Raw genomic sequence first — 22,735 nt, 5'->3', positions numbered from 1 at the left:
ACTCAGATTTTGAGGAGGAAAGAACTTGGCTAAGAAAGCCTTGACCAGCTTATCCCAAGAGTTCAGGCTATCTTTGGGTTGAGAGTCCAACCATATTCTAGCTCTGTCTCTCACAGCAAAAGAGAAAAGCATGAGCCTGTAGACTTCAGGATCTACTCCATTAGTCTTAATAGTATCACAGATCTGCAAGAATTCAGTTAAGAACTGAAAAGGATCTTCAGATGGAAGTCCATGAAACTTGCAGTTCTGCTGCATTAGAGAAACTAATTGAGGTTTCAGCTCAAAATTGTTTGCTCCAATGGCAGGAATGGAGATGCTTCTTCCATGTAAATTGGAATTAGGTGCAGTAAAGTCACAAAGCATCCTCCTTGCATTATTATTATTTTCGGCTGCTATCTCCTCTTCCTGTTCGAAAATTTCTGAAAGGTGCTTGCTGGATTGTTGTAATTTAGCTTCTCTTAGTTTCCTCTTCAGAGTCCTTTCAGGTTCTGGATCTGCTTCAACAAGAATGTTCTTGTCTTTGCTCCTGCTCATATGAAAAAGGGGACAGAAAAATAATAATAATAGGGGTCCTTTTTACCACAGTATAGAGGTCCCTGTGTGAGTAGAAGAAAAGAAGAAGAAAAAATTCGAACACAGATGGAAGAGGGGGTTCGAATTTGGGTGAGATGAAGTGTTAGTAGATGAATAAATAAATAGAAGGAGATGAGAGAGAAGGAGAATTTTCGAAAATTATTTTTGAAAAAGAGTTAGTGATTTTCGAAAATAGTTTTTGAAAAAGGTTAGTAATTTTTTGAAAATTAAAATCAAAAATTAAAATAATTAGTTAATTAAAAAGAAATTTTGAAAAAGAGGGAAGATATTTTCAAAAATTAGAGAGAGAGTGTTAGTTAGGTAGTTTTGAAAAAAGATAAGAAACAAACAAAAAGTTAGTTAGTTAGTTGAAACAAATTTGAAAATCAATTTTGAAAGGATAAGAAGATAAGAAGTTAGAAAGGATATTTTAAAATCAAATTTTGAAAAAGATAAGATAAAGAGATATTTTTGAAAAGATATGATTGAAATTAGTTTTGAAAAAGATTTGATTTTTAAAATCACAATTAATGACTTGATTCACAAGAAATCACAAGATATGATTCTAGAACTCAAAGTTTGAATCTTTCTTAACAAGCAAGTAACAAACTTGAAATTTTTGAATCAAAACATTAATTGATGATGTTATTTTCGAAAATATGATGTAAAATTAAGAAAAGATTTTTTTTGAAAAATATTTTTATAATTTTCGAAAATAACTAAGAAAAATGAAAAAAGATTTGATTTTTGAGAAAGATTTTGAAAAAGACAAGATTTTTAAATTGAAAATTTGATTTGACTCATAAAAATAACTAGATTTTAAAAATTTTTGAAAAAGTCAAATCTAATTTTCGAAATTTTGAGAGAGAAAAAGGGAAAGATATTTTTTTTTATTTTTGAATTTTTAATGATGAGAGAGAAAAACACTAAAAATGCTCAATGCATGGAAATTTTAGATCAAAACAATGAATGCATGCAAGAATGCTATGAATGTCAAGATGAACACCAAGAACACTTTGAAGATCAAGATGAACATCAAGAACTTATTTTTGAAAAATTTTCAATGCAAAGAAAACATGCAAGACACCAAACTTAAAAATCTTTAATGCTTAGACACTAAGATTTCAAGAATGCATATGAAAAACATCATATAACACAAAACAATATAATATGAAGATCAATCAAGAAGGTTTTATCAAGAACAACTTGAAGATCATGATGAATGTAATGCATGAATGCAATTTTCGAAAATGCAAGATGAGTATGCAATTGACACCAAACTTAAAAATTGACTCAAGACTCAAACAAGAAACACAAAATATTTTTTATTTTTATGATTTTATGATTTTTTTGTATTTTCTTTTAATTTTTTTTCGAAAATTATTTTGAAAAAGAAAAATAAGGATTCCAAAATTTTTAATATGAATTCCAGGAATCTTATGCTCTTTAGTCTAAAGCTCCAATCCGAGGGTTAGGCATGGCTTAATAGCCAGCCAAGCTTTAGCATGAATATGAGAGTAATTCATTCAATTTTAGTCCAAAGCCTCAGTCCAAAAGAATTTAGACATGGCTTTATAGCTAGCCATGCTTTAACATGCTTCATGAAACACTAGAATTCATTCTTAAAAATTCTGAAGAAAAATATTTTTTTGAAAACATTTTTATTTTAGAAATTTTTTCGAAAACAAAGGAGAAATTTTTGAAAGATTTTTTTGAAAAATTTTTGAAAAGAAAACAAAAAGAAACTTACCTAATCTGAGCAACAAGATGAACCGTCAGTTGTCCAAACTCGAACAATCCCGGCAACAGCGCCAAAAACTTGGTGCACGAAATTGTGATCTCAGGCAACGGTGCCAGAAACTCTATACGCATGTTTTAATAAATCGTTTTTATTCACAACTTCGATACAACTAACCAGCAAGTGCACTGGGTCATCCAAGTAATAAACCTTACGTGAGTAAGGGTCGATCCCACGGAGATTGTTGGTATGAAGCAAGCTATGGTCACCTTGTAAATCTCAGTCAGGCGGGTATAAAACAGTTATGGAGTTTTCGAAATTAAATAATAAAATAAGGATAGAAACACTTATGTAATTCATTGGTGAGAATTTCAGATAAGCGTATAGAGATACTTTCGTTCCTCTGAACCTCTGCTTTCCTGCTGTCTTCATCCAATCAGTCTTACTCCTTTCTATGGCTGGCTTTATGTAAGGACATCACCGTTGTCAATGGCTACTTTTTATCCTCTCTGGAAAATGGTCCAATGCGCTGTCACTGCATGGCTAATCGTCTGGAGGCATCACCCATGTCAATGGCTGCATCCCATCCTCTTGTGAAAATGGTCCAAATGCTCTGTCACAACACGGCTAATCATATGAGGTTCTCGATCATACTGGAATAGGATTCACCTTCCTTTTGCGTCTGTCACTACGCCCAGCACTCGCGAGTTTGAAGTTCATCACAGTCATTCAATCCCAGAGTCCTACTTGGAATACCACAGACAAGGTTTAGACTTTCCGGACTCTCATGAATGCCGTCATCAATCTAGCTTATACCACGAAGATTCTGATTAAGAGATCCAAGAGATACTCATTCAATCTAAGGTAGAACGGAAGTGGTTGTCAGGCACGCGTTCATAGGGAATGATGATGATTGTCACGTTCATCACATTCAGGTTGAAGTGCGAATGAATATCTTAGAAGCGGAATAAGTTGAATTGAATAGAAAAATAGTAGTACTTTGCATTAATCTTTGAGGAACAGCAGAGCTCCACACCTTAATCTATGGAGTGTAGAAACTCTACCGTTAAAAATACATAAGTGAAAGGTCCAGGCATGGCCGAATGGCCAGCCCCTCTGATCTAAGAACTAGGCGTCCAAAGATGATCCGAAGATGAAAATACAATAGTAAAAAGTCCTATTTATACTAAACTAGTTACTAGGGTTTACAGAAGTAAGTAATTGATACATAAATCCACTTCCGGGGCCCACTTGGTGTGTGCTTGGGCTGAGCTTGAATGTTACACGTGTAGAGGTTAATCTTGGAGTTGAACGCCAGTTTGTAGCGTATTTCTGGCGTTCAACTCTGGCTTGTGACGTGTTTCTGGCGTTTAACTCCAGACAGCAGCGTAGAACTGGCGTTCAACGCCCTTTTACGTCGTCTAAACTCGGCCAAAGTATGGACTATTATATATTTCTGGAAAGCCCTGGATGTCTACTTTCCAACGCTATTAGAAGCGTTCCATTTTGAGTTCTGTAGCTCCAAAAAATCCACTTTGAGTGCAAGGAGGTCAGAATCCAACAACATCAGCAGTCCTTCTTCAACCTCTGAATCTGATTTTTGCTCAAGTCCCTCAATTTCAGCCAGAAAATACCTGAAATCACAGAAAAGCATACAAACTCATAGTAAAGTCCAGAAATGTGAATTTAACATAAAAACTAATGAAAACATCCCTAAAAGTAACCAGATTCTACTAAAAACATACTAAAAACAGTGCCAAAAAGCGTATAAATTATCCGCTCATCACATACCTTGGCCCCATTACAACCTTGAAAGACCTCATGATGTTTGCATTGGTATATTAATTGTTGTTGATTGGTTAGGTGAAGAACAAAAAAAAATTAGAAAGCATGATTAGAGAAGGATAGTGATTACCCTATACACTAGAGAAATCAGAGCGTACATACATCATCAGTAAGGGTTCAATGCTTAAATTCTATGTTCCCTGCTTTCATGAGCTACCTTCTTATATTTTTATCTGTTGTTACTGTATAAGAATTGAATTAGTGGAATTTGATTTGTGATTGTCTTGAAGAGCTTATTTACTTTTGACCAAGTGGACAAGAATCATATAGTTGCATTCACATATATAGGTTGCATTGCATTGCATGAGTTTTACATGTTCCTACTCATTTATTTTATCTCCTTCAACTAAGCGTGAGGACATGCTAATGACTAAGTGTGGGGAGGTTGATAAACCACTATTTTATGGTTTATATTGTGCTTAATTGTGCGGTTTTATCAAATCTTTACCCGCTTATTCATAAGATTAGCATGCATTTATAATTCCTTCCTAAAAATACTTCATGGTTGAAAACTTGCTTCCTAGAGACTTTTAATTTTGTATTTTTAATTCTCCTTTATTCCATTCGATGCCGTGATCTGTGTGTTAAGTATTTCAGGCTTTATAGGGCATGAATGACTTGGAGATTAGAAAGGAAGCTTGCAAAAATAGAAGGAACACAAGAATTTGAGGAGATGACCAGCGAGAAGTGACGCGGACGCATGGCTCATGCGACCGCGTGACATAGAGGAAATTGCAGTGACGCGGACGCATGGCTCACGCGACCGCGCGGATTGGAAACTGCACAAGTGACGCGAAGGCGTGGACGACGCGCACGCGTGGCAAGGCAAAACGCTGGATGATGCAAATGCCTGGATGACGCGATCGCGTGACATGCGTGATCTGCAGAACCTGCAGAATTTGCTGGGGGGCGATTTTGGGCCCTGTTTCCCAGTTTTCGGCCCAGAAAAGCAGATTAGAGCCGGGGAACATGTAGAGACCAAACACAACATTCATTCCGCATAGTTTTAGTTTTAGATCTGAATTTACTCCTCCTCTAGGTTTTCTCTCTACGCATTCATAGTTCTTAGGATTTTGATTTTATTGCTTTTTGGATTGGAATATTGAGAAGAGTTATTACCTCCGTCAAGACTTCGTCATTCTAGTTTGTTTCCTTACTTGTCACTTACTCTTTCATGTCCTTTATTTACTCAGAGTTACTCTTGAATTATTTCTAGAATTTATTTTTACAAGAACTATTTTTATTTTTAATTGATCCTTTTGATTATTATTTATCATGTCTTTCAGTATTTCTCTTCCTTAATTTGTAAAATTTACATTCATAATGAGCGAGTAGTTCCATAACTTGATTGGGAGATGATTGAAAGGAGAACTTTGAGTTGGATTACTCAAGAGAAAAATTGTAATTGGGTTTATTGTTGGATCGCCCTCTAGTCACTAACACTAGTCCTTCCCAAGGGATAGGATTAGGACTTATGAATAGAAATTGCCTTCCAACTTGCTTGACTTTCCTCTACCTAGTAAAGGATAACTAAGCATAACAACCTTCAATTATAATTTTAATCTTGGGAGAACTCCATCAAGGATAGGGCTTCCAACAAATCTACTCCTAGTCAAGGTTTTTATTTAAATTACATAATTTCTCTGATTTAATTTCCTGTTTATCAACTCAAACCATTTTAGAAAACATCCGATTAATGAAATAGCACACCTTTCTGCAACTCGTTGGGAGACGACCTGGGATTCATACTCCCAGTATTTTAATTTTAATTTTGTGACAAACCCTTCTAAATTGATAAGTGGATTTTCGGCTGGTTAAAAATTGTACTTGCAACGTATCTCTTATAATAAATTCTTAACTCGCCAATTTCTGCCACGTCAATTTTTGGCGCCGTTGCCGGGGAGTTGCAATAGAGTGCTAAGTTATTGATTGGAATTTATTTATTTTCATTTTATTTTATTTTTGCTACTATGAGCTACATGTTTCTTTCATTAAATGACACGTTCACTTCCTGATCCAAGCTTGCCAGTATTTGATCCTGAGATTGAAAAAAATATTTCACGTATAAGGCAAGCTCAGCGTTGGTTAGTCCTCTCCGAGGGCGAATCTGAGACGTCACTTGAGGAAGAAACAAGTTTCCTTTCTACTAATTCGGTTGATTTACGTGCAGGTGACATGGCAGAACCTAGGAGAGTTACTATCCAGGAGGCTGGAGCCCTTGACTTCACAATGCAACCGTTTCAAGCGCATCACCCAGCAGTGGCTACAGACTTTGAAATAAAGACTGCACTGCTCAACTTGATGCCTAAGTTTCATGGCTTACCTGCTCAAGAGCCTATCAAGCACCTTAGGGATTTCCAAGCAGCCTGTTCTACTTTCAGGTGTGATGGTGCAAATGAAACTTCTATTTTGTTAAAAGCTTTCCCATTCTCTCTTGAGGAAAAGGTGAGAGAGTGGTACTACACTCAACCCGCAGCAACTGTTTCTAACTAGGATACGCTTAGAAGAGAATTTTTGGAAAAAATCTTTCCAGCTAAAGTTACTGATAAACTGAGGAAGGACATTTCCATGATTGTTCAGGACGAATCCGAGACTCTCTATGAATACTGGGAGCGCTTCAACAACCTTCTAGAAGAATGTCCCCACCATATGATTAACAAGATAGTGTTGCTCGGCTACGTCACACAGGGCATGAGGCCCCAAGATAAGACCACATTGGAAAGTGCTAGCAATGGGTCTATGAAAAAGTACAAGACCACTGATGAGGTATGGCAATTGATCAGCGACTTGGCTGAGTCTACAAGGAATCACAGGCAGAAACAAGGCCGGTCAAAGGCTGTTGCAGAGGTATCTTCTAGCAAAGAAACTACTGCTCTGACTCAGAGTATATGTGAAATGATCAACTTACTGAAGCAGATGCAGTTGAGTCAACAACAAGCACAACAAAGCCAACAGTTAGTCCCACAGAGAGTGTGTGGGATCTGTGCTGATTACAGCCATTATACTGATAAATGTCCGCAGCTCCAGCAGGAAGACAACACTGTGGCAGCCACTCATAACTTCTATGACCGCCCCAACCAAGGGTACAATCAAGGTGGCAGTTACAACCATGGATAGCAGGACAGTTCTAACCAAGGTTGGAGAGATAATTCTAACCAAATTTGGTGGGACAACAATAACAGAGGAGGCAGAGACAATCAAGGATATCAGAGGTGGAATAATAACAACAGGTAGCAGAACCAGAACCAGCCTTACAGAGCACCTCACCTGAGGTAGTCCCAAGGACCACAGCACAACCAACAACAAGTTCCGCAGATCACTCAATCTAATTCCTCTCTGAGTGACGAGGCTCTTCAATCCATTGCAAAAGGACAAAGGAACATGGAAAGTTCACTTAATGGCCTAGCATCTGCTATACAAGCTCTCATCTCTCAGCTGGCATCACCCAACACTTCAAACACTCAACATGCAAGCTCCAGTGGAATTCCTTCTCAACCATTGCCCAATCCAAAGGGTGGCATCAATGCCATCACCCTAAGGTTCGGAACCACACTTCCAGAGAGGAAGCAGGAGGAGCCAATCCCATCAGAACACGCCTCAGCTGAAGAGGTGGTAGAAGTAGAGGATGCTGAAGAGGAAGAGGCGATACAAGACATGGGTGAAGAAATAGAGGCTCAACCACAGAAAGTAGCACCCAAGGAGGCAGACCCTGCAGAAAACGCCCCCTATTCCATTTTCACAAATTTCAAGGAAGCCCAGGAAGCAGATGAAACTTGATCCCAAAATGGTAGAGATATTCAAAAAGGTTGAGGTAACTGTTCCCCTTTTTGATGTTATTCAGCAGGTACCTAAATACGCAAAGTTTCTAAAAGATTTATGCATGCATAAAGACAAAATTAATGAATTAGAAACTATTCCTTTAGGTAGTTCTATATCTGCTTTAATGGGAGGTATACCTGAAAAGTGTAGTGATCTAGGTCCATGTATGGTTAATTGTACTATTTGTGGTGTGATATTTTCTGACTGCATGTGTGATTTAGGAGCATGCGTTAGTATAATGCCTTTGTCTATATATGATACTTTGAGGCTCCCTCCCTTAAAAAGGTCGGCAGCTTATTTTGTGTTAGCAGATAAAAGCATTATTACAGTAGTTGGAGTTGCTGAATATGTATTAATGAGCATTAAGAGGCTCACATTTCCCATTGACTTCTACATTCTGGAAATGCCCCCTAATGACTCAGGAAGGCCATCATCAATCCTGCTTAGAAGACCATTCCCGAAGACTTCAAAATTCAAGCTGGACGTATTTTCTGGAACTTATTCTTTTGAAATAGATGGCAGAATAGTGAAGTTCAGTTTAAATGGAGCTATGGAGCACCCTCCGGATGATTATTCTATCTCACAGTGTGACATCATAGATGAAACCGTAGCTGAAGTTCACCAGGAGGAGTTAGAAGAGAAGTACACAGGACAAGGTCCAAGTGTGGGGACACTCTTGGAGGACAATGAGGGCACTTTGCCATTATCACCAGCCTCAGATAATCCAGAACCTGATGGTGCACGAAATTACAATCACACTTTTGTAACTCCGCACAACTAACCAGCAAGTGCACTGGGTCATCCAAGTAATACCTTACGTGAGTTAGGGTCGAACCCACGGAGATTGTCAGCTTGAAGCAAGCTATGGTTATCTTGTAACTCTTAGTCAGGATATTAATAATTCTCAGATTTAATTGTAAAAAGTAAAAGAACATGAAATAAATACTTGTTATGCAGTAATGAAGAACAGGTTGAGGCTTTGGAGATGCTTTGTCCTCTGAATCTCTGCTTTCCTACTATCTTCTTCTTCATGCACGCAAGGCTCCTTCCATGGTAAGCTTTATGTTGGGCATCACCGTTGTCAATGGCTACTTCCCGTCCTCTTAGTGAAAATGTTCCAAATGCGCTGTCACTGCACGGCTAATCATCTGTCGATTCTCGATCATGCTGGAATAGGATCCATTGATCCTTTTGCGTCTGTCACACGCCCAACAATCGTGAGTTTGAAGCTTGTCACAGCCATCCCTTCCCAGATCCTACTCAGAATACCACAGACAATGTTTAGACGTTCCGGATCTCAGGAATGGCCGCCAATAATTCTAGCTTATACCACGAAGACTCTGATCTGAATCATGAGGCTAAGAGATATGCATTCAATCTAAGGTAGAACGGAGGTGGTTGTCAGGCACGTGTTCATAGGTGAGAATGATGATGAGTGTCACGGATCATCACATTCATCAAGTTAAGGTGCGAATGAATATCTTAGAATAGAAGCAAGCGTGATAGAATGAAAAACAGTAGTAATTGCATTAATTCATGAAGAACAGCAGAGCTCTTCACCCCCAACAATGGGGTTTAGAGACTCTTGCCGTAGAGAATACAATAAGAAACATGTAAAGTGTCATGAGGTACAAGATGAATCACTAAAAATAGTTTTTATAGTAAACTGGTGACCTAGGGTTACAGAAAATGAGTAAGCTAGGGTGTTTAGTGTAAAAATCCACTTTCGGGGCCCACTTGGTGTGTGCTTGGGCTGAGCATTGAAGCTTTCATGTGTAGAGACTTTTCTTGGAGTTAAACGCCAGCTTTTGTGCCAGTTTGGGCGTTTAAATCCAGTTTTTATGCCAGTTTCGGCGTTAAACGCCAGAATTCTTTAGGCTGACTTGGAACGCCTGTTTGGGCCATCAAATCTCGGGAAAAGTATGGACTATTATATATTGCTGGAAAGCCCAGGATGTCGACTTTCCAACGCAATTGAGAGCGCACCAATTGGGCTTCTGTAGCTCCAGAAAATCTACTTTGAGTGCAGGGAGGTCAGAATCCAACAGCATCTGCAGTCCTTTTTCAGCCTCTGAATCAGATTTTTGCTCAGGTCCCTCAATTTCAGCCAGAAAATACCTAAAATCATAGAAAAACACACAAACTCATAGTAAAGTCCAGAAAGGTGAATTTTAAATAAAAACTAATAAAAATATAATAAAAACTAATTAAAATATACTAAAAACATACTAAAAACAGTGCCAAAAAGCGTATAAATTATCCGCTCATCACAACACCAAACTTAAATTGTTGCTTGTCCCCAAGCAACTGAAAATCAAATAGGATAAAAAAAAGAGAATATACAATGAATTCCAAAAACATCTATGAAGATCAGTATTAATTAGATGAGCGGGGCTTTTAGCTTTTTGCTTCTGAACAGTTTTGGCATATCACTTTATTCCTTGAAGTTCAGAATGATTGGCATCTATAGGAACTCAGAATCCAGATAGTGTTATTGATTCTCCTAGTTAAGTATGTTGATTCTTGAACACAGCTACTTTATGAGTCTTGGTTGTGGCCTTAAGTACTTTGTTTTCCAGTATTACCACCGGATACATAAATGCCACAGACACATAACTGGGTGAACCTTTTTAGATTGTGACTCAGCTTTGCTAAAGTCCCCAATTAGAGGTGTCCAGAGCTCTTAAGCACACTCTTCTTTTTGCTTTGGACCTCGACTTTAACCGCTTAGTCTCAAGTTTTCACTTGACACCTTTACGCCACAAGCACATGGTTAGGGACAGCTTGGTTGCGCCACTTAGGCCAGGATTTTATTCCTGTGAGCCCTCCTATCCACTGATACTCAAAGCCTTGGATCCTTTTTATCACCCTTGCCTTTTGGTTTAAAGGGGTATTGGCTTTTTCTGCTTGCTTTTTTTTTTCTTTCTTTTTTTTCTCTTTTTTTTCGCATATTCCTTTTTTTCTACAAGCTTTTCACTGCTTTTTCTTGCTTCAAGAATCAATTTTATGATTTTTCAGATCATCAGATAACATTTCTCTTTTTCCATCATTCTTTCAAGAGCCAACAATTTTAACATTTATGAATCAACAAATTCAAAAATATGCACTGTTCAAGCATTCATTCAAAAAAATAATAGTATTGCCACCGCATCAAAATAACTAAACTGTTTTAAAATTCAAAATTCATGTACTTCTTTTTCTTTTTCAATTAAAAATACTTTTTATTTAAGAAAGGTGATGGATTCATAGGACATTCATAGCTTTAAGACATAAACTTTAAATTTTTATTGATTATGGAATAAAAATAAGACTCAAAAATAAATATAAGCGCAGACCCATAATAATAGAAGACAGAAAATTAAAAGCAAAAGAATAAATGACTCTTAAAATAGACTCTTAATAATAAAGGTCATCACAGACTTAGGACTCAACAACCTTGATTTTGAGGAGTTGATGCTCCCTCAATCTGTGGGGTGCTTGGTCCTTCAATGGAGAGCTTCTGGCACTTCAGCTCCTGTAGCTCACGCCCCTGCTTCTCCTGTTCCTTTAGCAGTTTGCAGAGCATGCAGTTTTGATTCTGCTGTTCTTCCTTAAGTTGTTCTATAGCTTTTTGCAGCTTGGTAACAGATGCTTCTAGGCGGGTCCAGTAGTCAATTTCAGGAATTTCTGGGAGGAACTCCTGTGCCCTCCTTTTGATGGAGTTGTCTTGCACTTGTCCTTCCATTGACTTCTTGGTGATTGGGTGTTTAATTGGGATGCATTCATCTACTCCCATCCTCACCTCATCATCTTTACATAGCAGAGAAATTAAGCTTGGGTAGGCCAGTTTGGCTTCAGTGGAGTTCTTGTTTGCAATTGTGTAAATCTCACAAGAAATTAGATGATGAATATCCACTTCTTTTCCAAGCATAATATAATGAATCATCACTGCTCTCTTGACAGTGACCTCAGAGCGGTTGCTAGTGGGCAATATAGAACGCCCAATGAAGTCCAACCAGCCTCTTGCAACTGGTTTGAGATCTCCCCTCTTGAGTTGGTTTGGGATACCTTTTGAATTGGTTATCCACTTAGTTCCAGGGAGGCATATATCCTCTAGAACTTGATCCAACCCCTTATCTACTCTCACAATTCTCCTATTAAAGGATTCTGGATCATCTTGTAGTTGAGGCAATTTGAAGATCTCTCTTATTTTGTCCCGATGGAAGTAAATAAGCCTCTTTCTGACCATGGTTCGATAGGTATGAAAGGCGGTTCCAGTTATTCTCTGCTTATCTGTCAGCCACAGATTTGAGTAGAATTCCTGAACCATGTTTCTTCCAACCTTTGTCTCAGGATTGGCTAGAATTTCCCATCCTCTATTTCGAATTTTTTCTTGGATCTCCAGATATTCATCCTCTTTCAGATTGAATTTAACTTCCGGGATCACTGACCTCAGACCCATTATTTTGTGGTAATGGTCTGCAGGTTCTTTGGTTAAGAACCTCTCTTGATTCCAAAGACTCTTTGGAGTATTCTCTTTCTTTCCTCTTGATTTAGTTTGTTTTCCCTTAGGTGCCATGATCTTGATGAGTCTTAGCTCAGTGATCACAGAAAAACACACCAAACTTAGAGGTTTGCTTGCCCTCAAGCAAAAGAAAGGAAAGGGGAGACAGAGGAGAAGAGGTCAATTCGAATGGTGGAGAGGAGGGGATGGCCGAATGTATATTAATAGGAGGAGGGGAGGGATTTCGAAAAATTAGAAAGATATATGACATAGAGATATGATTGATAGAAGAAAATAAAATCATGATATGAAAAAGATATAAAGATGTTAATTCTGAAAATTTGGTTTATGCATCTAAGAAATAAGAGATGATATGATGAGTTGAAAAAGATTTGGAAAGAAATTAAGAGGATAATTGAGTTTTTGAAAAGATTTAGGAAGAATTTGAAAGAAAATTGAAAAGAGATTTAGAAAATGTTTGAATTTTTGAAAATTGAGGGTGAATGATGAAAGTTTGAAAAAAATTTATGCAGAAAAGTATGAATCAAAACATGAAAATTTGAAAAAATTTGAAGTTGGAAACAAAATCTCCTCCCCCTGCCTTTCTGGCGTTAAACGCCCAGAATGGTATCCATTCTGGCGTTTAACGCCCAATTGTTGGCCATTATGGGCGTTTAACGCCCAGCCAGGTACCCTGGCTGGCGTTAAATGCCAGAAACCCCTTTATCACTGGGCGTTTTTCTGAACGCCCAGAATGGTACCCATTCTGGCGTTTAGCACCCAAAATGGTACCTTTACTGGCGTTAAACGCCCAGAATGGTACCCATTCTGGCGTTTAACGCCCAAAATGCCCCTTACTGGCGTTTTCTTGCCTGCAAGCTCCTTTTCTCTGCTTTTTGCACTGAATCCTTCTGTAACTCTGTGAATTCCTTCGATTTTGATGATTAACCTTTGAAGAAAAATGTATATCAAACTTCTACAAGTATTAATTAAAACAAATAACTTGCTAATGGCTGGGTTGCCTCCCAACAAGCGCTTCTTTATTGTCTTTAGCTGGACTTTTACTGAGCTTCATTCAAGCCTTAGTTTTGAGCATTCTTGCTCAAAATTGCTTTCAAGATAATGTTTGATTCTCTGTCCATTAACAATGAACTTTTTGTCAGAATCAATATCTTGAAGCTCAACATATCCATATGGTGACACTCTTGTAATCACATATGGTCCCCTCCACCGGAATTTTAATTTCCCGGGGAATAATCTGAGTCTAGAGTTGAACAGCAGAACTTTTTGTCCTGGCTCAAAGACTCTGGATGACAATTTCTTGTCATGCCACTTTTTTGCTTTTTCCTTATAAATTTTTGCATTTTCAAAAGCATTGAGTCTGAACTCCTCTAGCTCATTTAGCTGGAGCAATCTTTTCTCACCAGCTAACTTAGCATCCATGTTTAGGAATCTGGTTGCCCAGTAGGATTTATGTTCCAGTTCCACGGGCAGATGACAGGCCTTGCCATACACAAGCTGGTATGGAGAGGTTCCTATAGGAGTCTTGAACGCTGTTCTGTATGCTCACAAAGCATCATCCAAGCTCTTTGCCTAATCCTTTCTACGGGCAATTACAGTCCGTTCCAGGATTCTCTTTAGTTCTCTATTAGAGACTTCAGCCTGCCCATTTGTCTGTGGATGATATGGAGTTGCTACTTTGTGGCTAATTCCATATCGAACCATAGCAGAGTAAAGCTGTTTATTGCAGAAATGGGTGCCCCCATCACTGATTAGTACTCTGGGAACACCAAATCTGCTGAAAATATGTTTTTGGAGGAACTTCAGCACAGTCTTGTTATCATTAGTGGGTGTGGCAATTGCTTCCACCCATTTAGATACGTAGTCTACTGCCACAAGAATGTAAGTGTTTGAGTATGATGGTGGGAAAGGACCCATGAAGTCAATACCCCATACATCAAACAACTCAATCTCTAAGATCCCTTGTTGATGCATGGCATAACCATGAGGCAAGTTACCAGCTCTTTGGCAACTGTCACAGTTACGCACAAACTCTCGGGCATCTCTATAGAGAGTGGGCCAGTAGAAGCCACATTGGAGGACTTTAGTGGCTGTTCGCTCACTTCCGAAATGTCCTCCATACTGTGATCCATGGCAATGCCACAGGATCTTCTGTGCCTCCTCTCTAGGGACGCACCTGTGGATCATTCCGTCTGTGCATCTCTTAAAGAGATATGGTTCATCCCATAAGTAGTACTTTGCATCAGAAATTAGTTTTTTCTTTTGCAACCTGTTGTATTCCTGTGGTATAAACCTCACAGCTTTATAATTTGCAATGTCTGCAAACCATGGCGCTTCCTGAATGGCAAAAAGTTGCTCATCCGGAAAGGTCTCAGAGATCTCAGTAGGAGGGAGGGACGCCCCTGCTACTGGTTCTATCCGGGACAGGTGATCAGCTACCTGGTTCTCTGTCCCTTTTCTGTCTCTTATTTCTATATCAAACTCTTGCAGAAGCAACACCCATCTTACGAGCCTGGGTTTTGAATCCTGCTTTGTGAGTAGATATTTAAGAGCAGCATGGTCAGTATACACAATCACTTTTGAACCTACTAAATATGATCTAAACTTGTCAATGGCATAAACCACTGTAAGTAACTCCTTTTCTGTGGTTGTGTAATTCTTCTGTGCGTCGTTTAGAACACGACTGGCATAGTAAATGACGTGCAGAAGCTTGTTATGCCTTTGTCCCAACACTGCACCAATGGCATGGTCACTGGCATCACACATTAATTCGAATGGTAATGTCCAGTCAGGTGCAGAGATGACTGGTGCTGTGACCAGCTTGGCTTTTAGGGTTTCAAACGCCTACAGACACTCTGTATCAAACACAAATGGCGTGTCAGCAGCTAGCAGGTTGCTTAGAGGTTTTGCAATTTTTGAAAATTCCTTTATGAACCTCCTATAGAATCCTGCATGCCCCAGAAAGCTTCTTATTGCCTTAACATTGGCAGGTGCTGGTAATTTCTCAATTACCTCTACCTTGGCTTGATCCACCTCTATTCCCTTGCTTGAAATTTTGTGCCCAAGGACAATTCCTTCAGTCACCATAAAGTGACATTTTTCCCAGTTTTAAGACTAAGTTAGTCTCTTGGCACCTTTTTAAGACAAGTGCTAGGTGATCAAGACAGGAGTTGAATGAGTCTCCAAATACTGAGAAGTCATCCATGAAGACTTCCAGGAACTTCTCTACCATATCAGAGAAGATAGAGAGCATGCACCTCTGAAAGGTTGCAGGTGCATTGCATAGACCAAAAGGAATTCTTCTGTAAGCAAATACTCCAGATGGACATGTGAATGCTATTTTTTCTTGGTCTTGAGGATCCACAGCAATTTGGTTGTAGCCTGAATAGCCATCCAAAAAGCAGTAGTATTCATGGCCTGCTAGTCTCTCTAGCATCTGGTCTATGAATGGTAAAGGAAAATGATCCTTTCTGGTGGCTGTATTGAGCCTTCTGTAGTCAATACACATACGCCACCCTGTAACTGTTCTTATGGGAACCAGTTCATTCTTTCCATTATGAACCACTGTCATGCCTCCCTTCTTGTGGACAACTTGGACAGGGCTCACCCAGGGGCTATCAGAAATGGGATAAATAATCCCAGCCTCTAGTAACTTAGTGACCTCTTTCTACATCACTTCCTTCATGGCTGGATTTAGCCGCCTCTGTGGTTGAACCACTGGCTTGGCATCATCTTCCAATAGGATTTTGTGCATGCATCTTGCTGGGCTAATGCCCTTAAGGTCACTTATGGACCACCCAAGAGCTGTCTTGTGTGTCCTTAGCACTTGAATTAGTGCTTTCTCTTCCTGTGGATTTAAAGCAGAGCTTATGATTACTGGAAAAGTGTCACCCTCTCCCAGAAATGCATATTTCAGGGATGGTGGTAGTGGTTTGAGCTCAGGTTTAGGAGGTTTCTCCTCTTCCTGAGGGATTTTTAGAGGTTCTTTTATTTCTTCTGGTTCCTCCAAATCAGGCTGAACATCTTTAAAGATGTCCTCTAGCTCTGATTCAAGAGTCTCAGTCATATTGATCTCTTCCACCAAAGAGTCAATAATATCAGTGCTCATGCAGTCATTTTTTGTGTCTGGATGCTGCATAGCTTTGACAACATTTAACTTGAACTCATCTTCATTGACTCTCAAGGTCACTTCCCCTTTTTGTACATCAATAAGAGTTCGTCCAGTTGTTAGGAAAGGTCTTCCTAGAATGAGAGTTACACTCTTGTGCTCCTCCATTTCCAGCACTATGATGAGCGGATAATTTATACGCTTTTTGGCATTATTTTTAGTATGTTTTTAGTAGGATCTAGTTACTTTTAGGGATGTTTTCATTAGTTTTTATGTTAAATTCACATTTCTGGACTTTACTATGAGTTTGTGTGTTTTTCTATGATTTCAGGTATTTTCTGGCTGAAATTGAGGGACTTGAGCAGAAATCAGATTCAGAGGTTGAAGAAGGACTGCTGATGCTGTTGGATTCTGACCTCTCTGCACTCAAAGTGAATTTTCTGGAGCTACAGAACTTGAAATGGCGCGCTTCCAATTGCGTTGGAAAGTAGACATCCAGGGCTTTCCAGAAATATATAATAGTTCATACTTTGGCCAAGAATAGATGACGTAAACTGGCGTTCAACGCCAGCTTTCTACCCAAATCTGGCGTCCAGCGCCAGAAAAGGAGCCAAAACCAGAGTTGAACGCCCAAACTGGCACAAAAACTGGCGTTCAACTCCAAGAAGGATCTCTACACGTGCAACACTCAGGCTCAGCCCAAGCACACACCAAGTGGGCCCAGGAAGTGGATTTATGCATCAATTACTTACTCATGTAAACCCTAGTAGCTAGTTTATTATAAATAGGACCTCTTACTATTGTACTAGACATCTTTGAATCTTTGGGATCCTGGATTGTATTCTGATCCTGTGATCACGTTTTAGGGGGCTGGCCATCTCGGCCATGCCTGGACCTTCACTTATGTATTTTCATACGGTAGAGTTTCTACACTCCATAGATTAAGGTGTGGAGCTCTGCTGTTCCTCAAAGATTAATGCAAAGTACTTCTGTTTTCTATTCAACTCATCTTATTTCACTTCTAAGATATCAATTCGCACCCAAGAACGTGATGAAGGTGATGATTATGTGTGACGCTCATCACCATTCTCCCCTATGAACACGTGCCTGACAAACACTTCCGTTCTACATGAAATAAGCTAGAATGAATATCTCTTAGATCTCTTAACCGGAATCTTCGTGGCGTAAGCTAGAATGATGGCGGCATTCAAGAGAATCCGGAAAGTCTAAACCTTGTCTGTGGTATTCCGAGTAGGATTCAATGATTGAATGACTGTGACGAGCTTCAAACTCGCGATTGTTGGGCGTTAGTGACAGACGCAAAAGGAGGGTGAATCCTATTCCAGCATGATCGAGAACCGACAGATGATTAGCCGTGCTGTGACAGAGCATGTGAGCATATTTTTCACTGAGAGGAGGGGATGTAGCCACTGACAACGGTGATGCCCTTGCATAAAGCCAGCCATGGAAAGGAGTAAGACTGATTGGATGAAGATAGCAGGAAAGCAGAGGTTTAGAGGAACGAAAGCATCTCCATTCGCTTATCTGAAACTCTCACCGATGAATTACATAAGTACCTCTATCCCTATTCTATTATTAAATTTCAAAAACACAATTATCAATTTATATCTGCCTAACTGAGATTTGCAAGGTGACCATAGCTTGCTTCATACCAACAATCTCCGTGGGATTCGACCCTTACTCACGTAAGGTATTACTTGGACGACCTAGTGCACTTGCTGGTTAGTTGTATCAAAGTTGTGAACCATGGTATTGGCACCATGTTCTTGGCGCCATTGCCAGGGAAAGAAAGAGCCATGAATTTTACATAATCAAAGTGTAATCACGATTGCGCGTACCAAGTTGCTCACGTTGCCAGGGATTATTTGAGCCTGGACATCACAATTTCGTGCACCAAGTTTTTGGCGCCGTTGCCAGGGATTGTTCGAGTATGGACAACTGACGGTTCATCCTGTGCTCAGATTAGGTAATTTTCTTTTTTGTTTTGTTTTCAAAAATATTTCAAAAATCTTTCAAAAATTTTCCCATTTGTTTTCGAAAAAAAAAATAATAAAAATGTTTTCAAAAATTTATTCAAAATTTTTAAGAATGAATTCTAGTATTTCATGAAGCATGTGAAGCCTGGCTGGCTGTAAAGCCATGCCTAAATTTATTTGGACTGAGGCAGCAATTTGTTATCAAGAGCAAGCTAGTTGTTGTTAATCCACCTGCTACTGTTCCTGATTTACATGCTAAAGCTTGGCTGGCCATTGGCCATGTCTAGTGTTTTGGACCGGAGCTTTCATTGAAAGCTTGGCTGGCTAGTGAGCCATGTCTAATTCCTGGACTGAAGCTTTAGACTAACACTGCAAGATTCCTGGAATTCATATTAAAAATTTTGGAATCCTTATTTTCCTTTTTCAATTAATTTTCGAAAAAAAATAAAAAAAAAAATTAGAAAATCATAAAAATCAAAAATATTTTTTGTGTTTCTTGTTTGAGTCTTGAGTCATATCATAAGTTTGGTGTCACTTGCATATGCATCTTGCATTTTTCGAAAATATCATGCATTTCTAGTGTTCTTCATGATCTTCAAGTTGTTCTTGGTAAGTCTTCTTGTTTGATCTTTGCATTTGCATGTTTTGTGTCTTTTCTTGTTTTTCATACGCATTCTTGGATTCTTAGTGTCTAAGCATTAAAGAATTCTAAGTTTGGTGTCTTACATGTTTTCTTTGCATTAAAAATTTTTCAAAAATGTGTTCTTGATGTTCATCTTGACATTCATAGTGTTCTTGGTGTTCATCTTGACATTCATAGCATTCTTGCATGCATCACATGTTTTGATCTAAAAATTTCATGCATTGCATCTTTTTAGTGTTTTTCTCTCTCATCATAAAAATTCAAAAAAATCAAAAAAATATCTTTCCCTTTTTCTCTCATCAAATTCGAAAATTTAGATTGACTTTTTCAAAAATTTTTAAAATCAAGTTGTTTCTTAAGAGTCAAATCAAAATTTTCAATTTGAAAATCTTATCTTTTTCAAAATTCTTAGTTATTTTCGAAAATTCTAAAAATATTTTTCAAAAATCTTTTTCTTATTTTTATATCAAATTTTCGAAAATAACATAATCAATTAATGTTTTGATTCAAAAATTTGAAGTTTGTTACTTGCTTGTTAAGAAAGATTCAAACTTTAAGTTCTAGAATCATATCTTGTGATTTCTTGTGAATCAAGTCATTAATTGTGATTTTAAAAATCAAATCTTTTTCAAACCTAATTTCTATCATATCTTTTCAAAAAAAAAAAATCTTCTTATCTTATCTTTTTCAAAAATATGATTTCAAAAAAATATCTTTTCTAACCTCCTAACTTCTTATCTTTTCAAAATTTGTTTCAACTAACTAACTAACTTTTTGTTTGTTTCTTAACTATTTCAAAACTACCTAACTAACTCTCTCTCTCTAATTTTCGAAAATATCTTCTCTCTTTTTCAAAATTTCTTTTTAATTAACTAATTATTCTTATTTTTATTTTTGATTTAAAAAAAAAATTTCGAAAAATACTAACATTTTTCAAAAACCATTTTCGAAAATCACTAACTCTTTTTCAAAAATATTTTTCGAAAATTATCCCTCTCCCATCTTATTCTATTTATTCATTCATCTACTAACATCTCATCTCACATCTCAACCCTCCTCACACTTGTGTTTCTTCCATTATATTACATTCTTTGTCTCCCCCTTTTCTTCCACTTACAAAGGGATCCCTATACTGTGGTATAAAGGATCTCTATTATTATTATTATTTTTCTGTGCCCTCTTTTTTGTCATATGAGCAGGAGCAAGGATAAGAACATTCTTGTGGAAGTAGATCCAGAACCTGAAAGGACTCTGAAAAGGAAACTAAGAGAAGCTAAAATACAACAATCCAGAGATAACCTTTCAGAAATTTTCGAACAGGAAGAGGAGATGGCAGCCGAAAATAATAATAATGTAAGGAAGATGCTTGGTGACTTTACTGCACCTAATTCCAATTTACATGGAAGAAGCATCTCCATTCCTGCCATTGGAGCAAACAACTTTGAGCTGAAACCTCAATTAGTTTCTCCGATGCAGCAGAACTACAAGTTTTATGGACTTCCATCTGAAGATCCTTTTCAGTTCTTAACTGAATTCTTGCAGATATGTGATACTGTTAAGACTAATGGAGTAGATCCTGAAGTCTACAGGCTCATGCTTTTCCCCTTTGCTGTAAGAGACAGAGCTAGATTATGGTTGGATTCTCAACCCAAAGACAGCCTGAACTCTTGGGATAAGCTGGTCACGGCTTTCTTAGCCAAGTACTTTCCTCCTCAAAAGCTGAGCAAGCTTAGAGCTGATGTTCAAACCTTCAGACAGAAAGAAGGTGAATCCCTCTATGAAGCTTGGGAAAGATACAAACAGTTGACCAAAAAGTGTCCTTCTGACATGCTTTCAGATTGGACCATCCTGGATATATTCTATGATGGTTTATCTGAGCTATCAAAAATGTCACTGGACACTTCTGCAGGTGGATCCATTCACCTAAAGAAAACGCCTGCAGAAGCTCAAGAACTCATTGACATGGTTGCTAATAACCAGTTCATGTACACTTCTGAAAGGAATCCTGTGAGTAATGGGACGCCTATGAAGAAGGGAGTTCTTGAAGTTGATACTCTGAATGCCATATTGGCTCAGAATAAAATATTGACTCAGCAAGTCAATATGATCTCTCAGAGTCTGCATGGAATGCAAGCTGCATCCAACAGTACTCAAGAGGATTCTTATGAAGAAGAAGCTTATGATCCTGAGAACCCTGCAATAGTAGAGGTGAATTACTTAGGTGAACCTTATGGAAACACCTATAACTCATCATGGAGAAATCATCCAAATTTCTCATGGAAGGATCAAAAGCCTCAACAAGGCTTTAATAATGGTGGAAGAAATAGGTTTAACAATAATAAACCTTTTCCATCATCCACTCAGCAACAGACAGAGAACTCTGAACAAAAAGCTTCTAATTTAGCAAATCTAGTCTCTGATCTATCCAAGGCCACTATGAGCTTCATGAATGAAACAAGGTCTTCCATTAGAAATTTGGAAGCACAAGTGGGCCAGCTGAGTAAAAGGATCACTGAAATCCCTCCCAGTACTCTCCCAAGCAATACAGAAGAGAACCCAAAAGGAGAGTGCAAGGCCATTGACATAAGCACCATGGCCGAACCTACAAGGGGAGTGGAGAACGCAAATCCCAAGGAGGAAGACCTCCTGGGACGTCCAGTGATCAATAAGGAGCTTCCCTCTGAGGAACAAAAGGACTCTGAGGCTCATCTAGAGACCATAGAGATTCCATTGAACCTCCTTATGCCCTTCATGAGCTCTGATGAGTATTCCTCTTCTGAAGAGAATGAGGATGTTACTGAAGAGCAAACTGCCAAGTTTCTTGGTGCAATCATGAAGCTGAACGCCAAATTATTTGGCATTGATACTTGGGAAGTTGAACCTCCCTTGTTCATCAATGAACTAAGTGATCTGGATCAACTGACATTGCCTCAGAAGAGACAGGATCCTGGAAAGTTCATAATACCCTGTACCATAGGCACCATGATCTTTAAGGCTCTATGTGACCTTGGTTCAGGAATAAACCTCATGCCCCTCTCTGTAATAGAGAAACTGGGAATCTATGGGGTGCAAGCTGCTAAAATCTCATTAGAGATGGCAGACAGTTCAAGAAAACAGGCTTATGGACAAGTAGAGGACGTGTTAGTAAAGGTTGAAGGCCTTTACATCCCTGCTGATTTCATAGTTCTGGATACTGGAAAGGAAGAGGATGAATCCATCATCCTAGGAAGACCTTTCCTGGCCACAGCAAGAGCTGTGATTGATGTTGACAGAGGTGAAATAGTCCTTCAATGGAATGAGGACTCCCTTGTGTTTAAAACTCAAGGATCTCCCTCTGCAACCATGGAGAGGAAGCATGAAAAGCTTCTCTCAAAGCAGAGTCAACCCAAGCCCCCACAGTCAAACTCTAAGTTTGGTGTTGGAGAGTTTCAACAATGCTCTGAACATCTGTGAGGCTCCATGAGAGCCCACTGTCAAGCTATTGACATTAAAGAAGCGCTTGTTGGGA

The 22,735-nt window shown here is 38.5% G+C and overlaps 1 non-coding gene across 1 annotated transcript; it reads right to left on the bottom strand.

Moving 5' to 3' along the window:
• Positions 1-20,952: 20,952 nt before the first annotated feature.
• Positions 20,953-21,060, bottom strand: LOC112724536 (small nucleolar RNA R71). The gene has a single exon (XR_003163694.1). It is a non-coding gene; the product is annotated as a small nucleolar RNA R71 (small nucleolar RNA).
• Between the last annotated feature and the right edge of the window lie 1,675 nt (positions 21,061-22,735).

The sequence above is a fragment of the Arachis hypogaea genome, chromosome 11 (genome assembly GCF_003086295.3).
Source record: "Arachis hypogaea cultivar Tifrunner chromosome 11, arahy.Tifrunner.gnm2.J5K5, whole genome shotgun sequence".
Lineage (NCBI taxonomy): Eukaryota > Viridiplantae > Streptophyta > Magnoliopsida > Fabales > Fabaceae > Arachis > Arachis hypogaea.
This window is presented reverse-complemented; position numbering and strand designations above follow the sequence as displayed.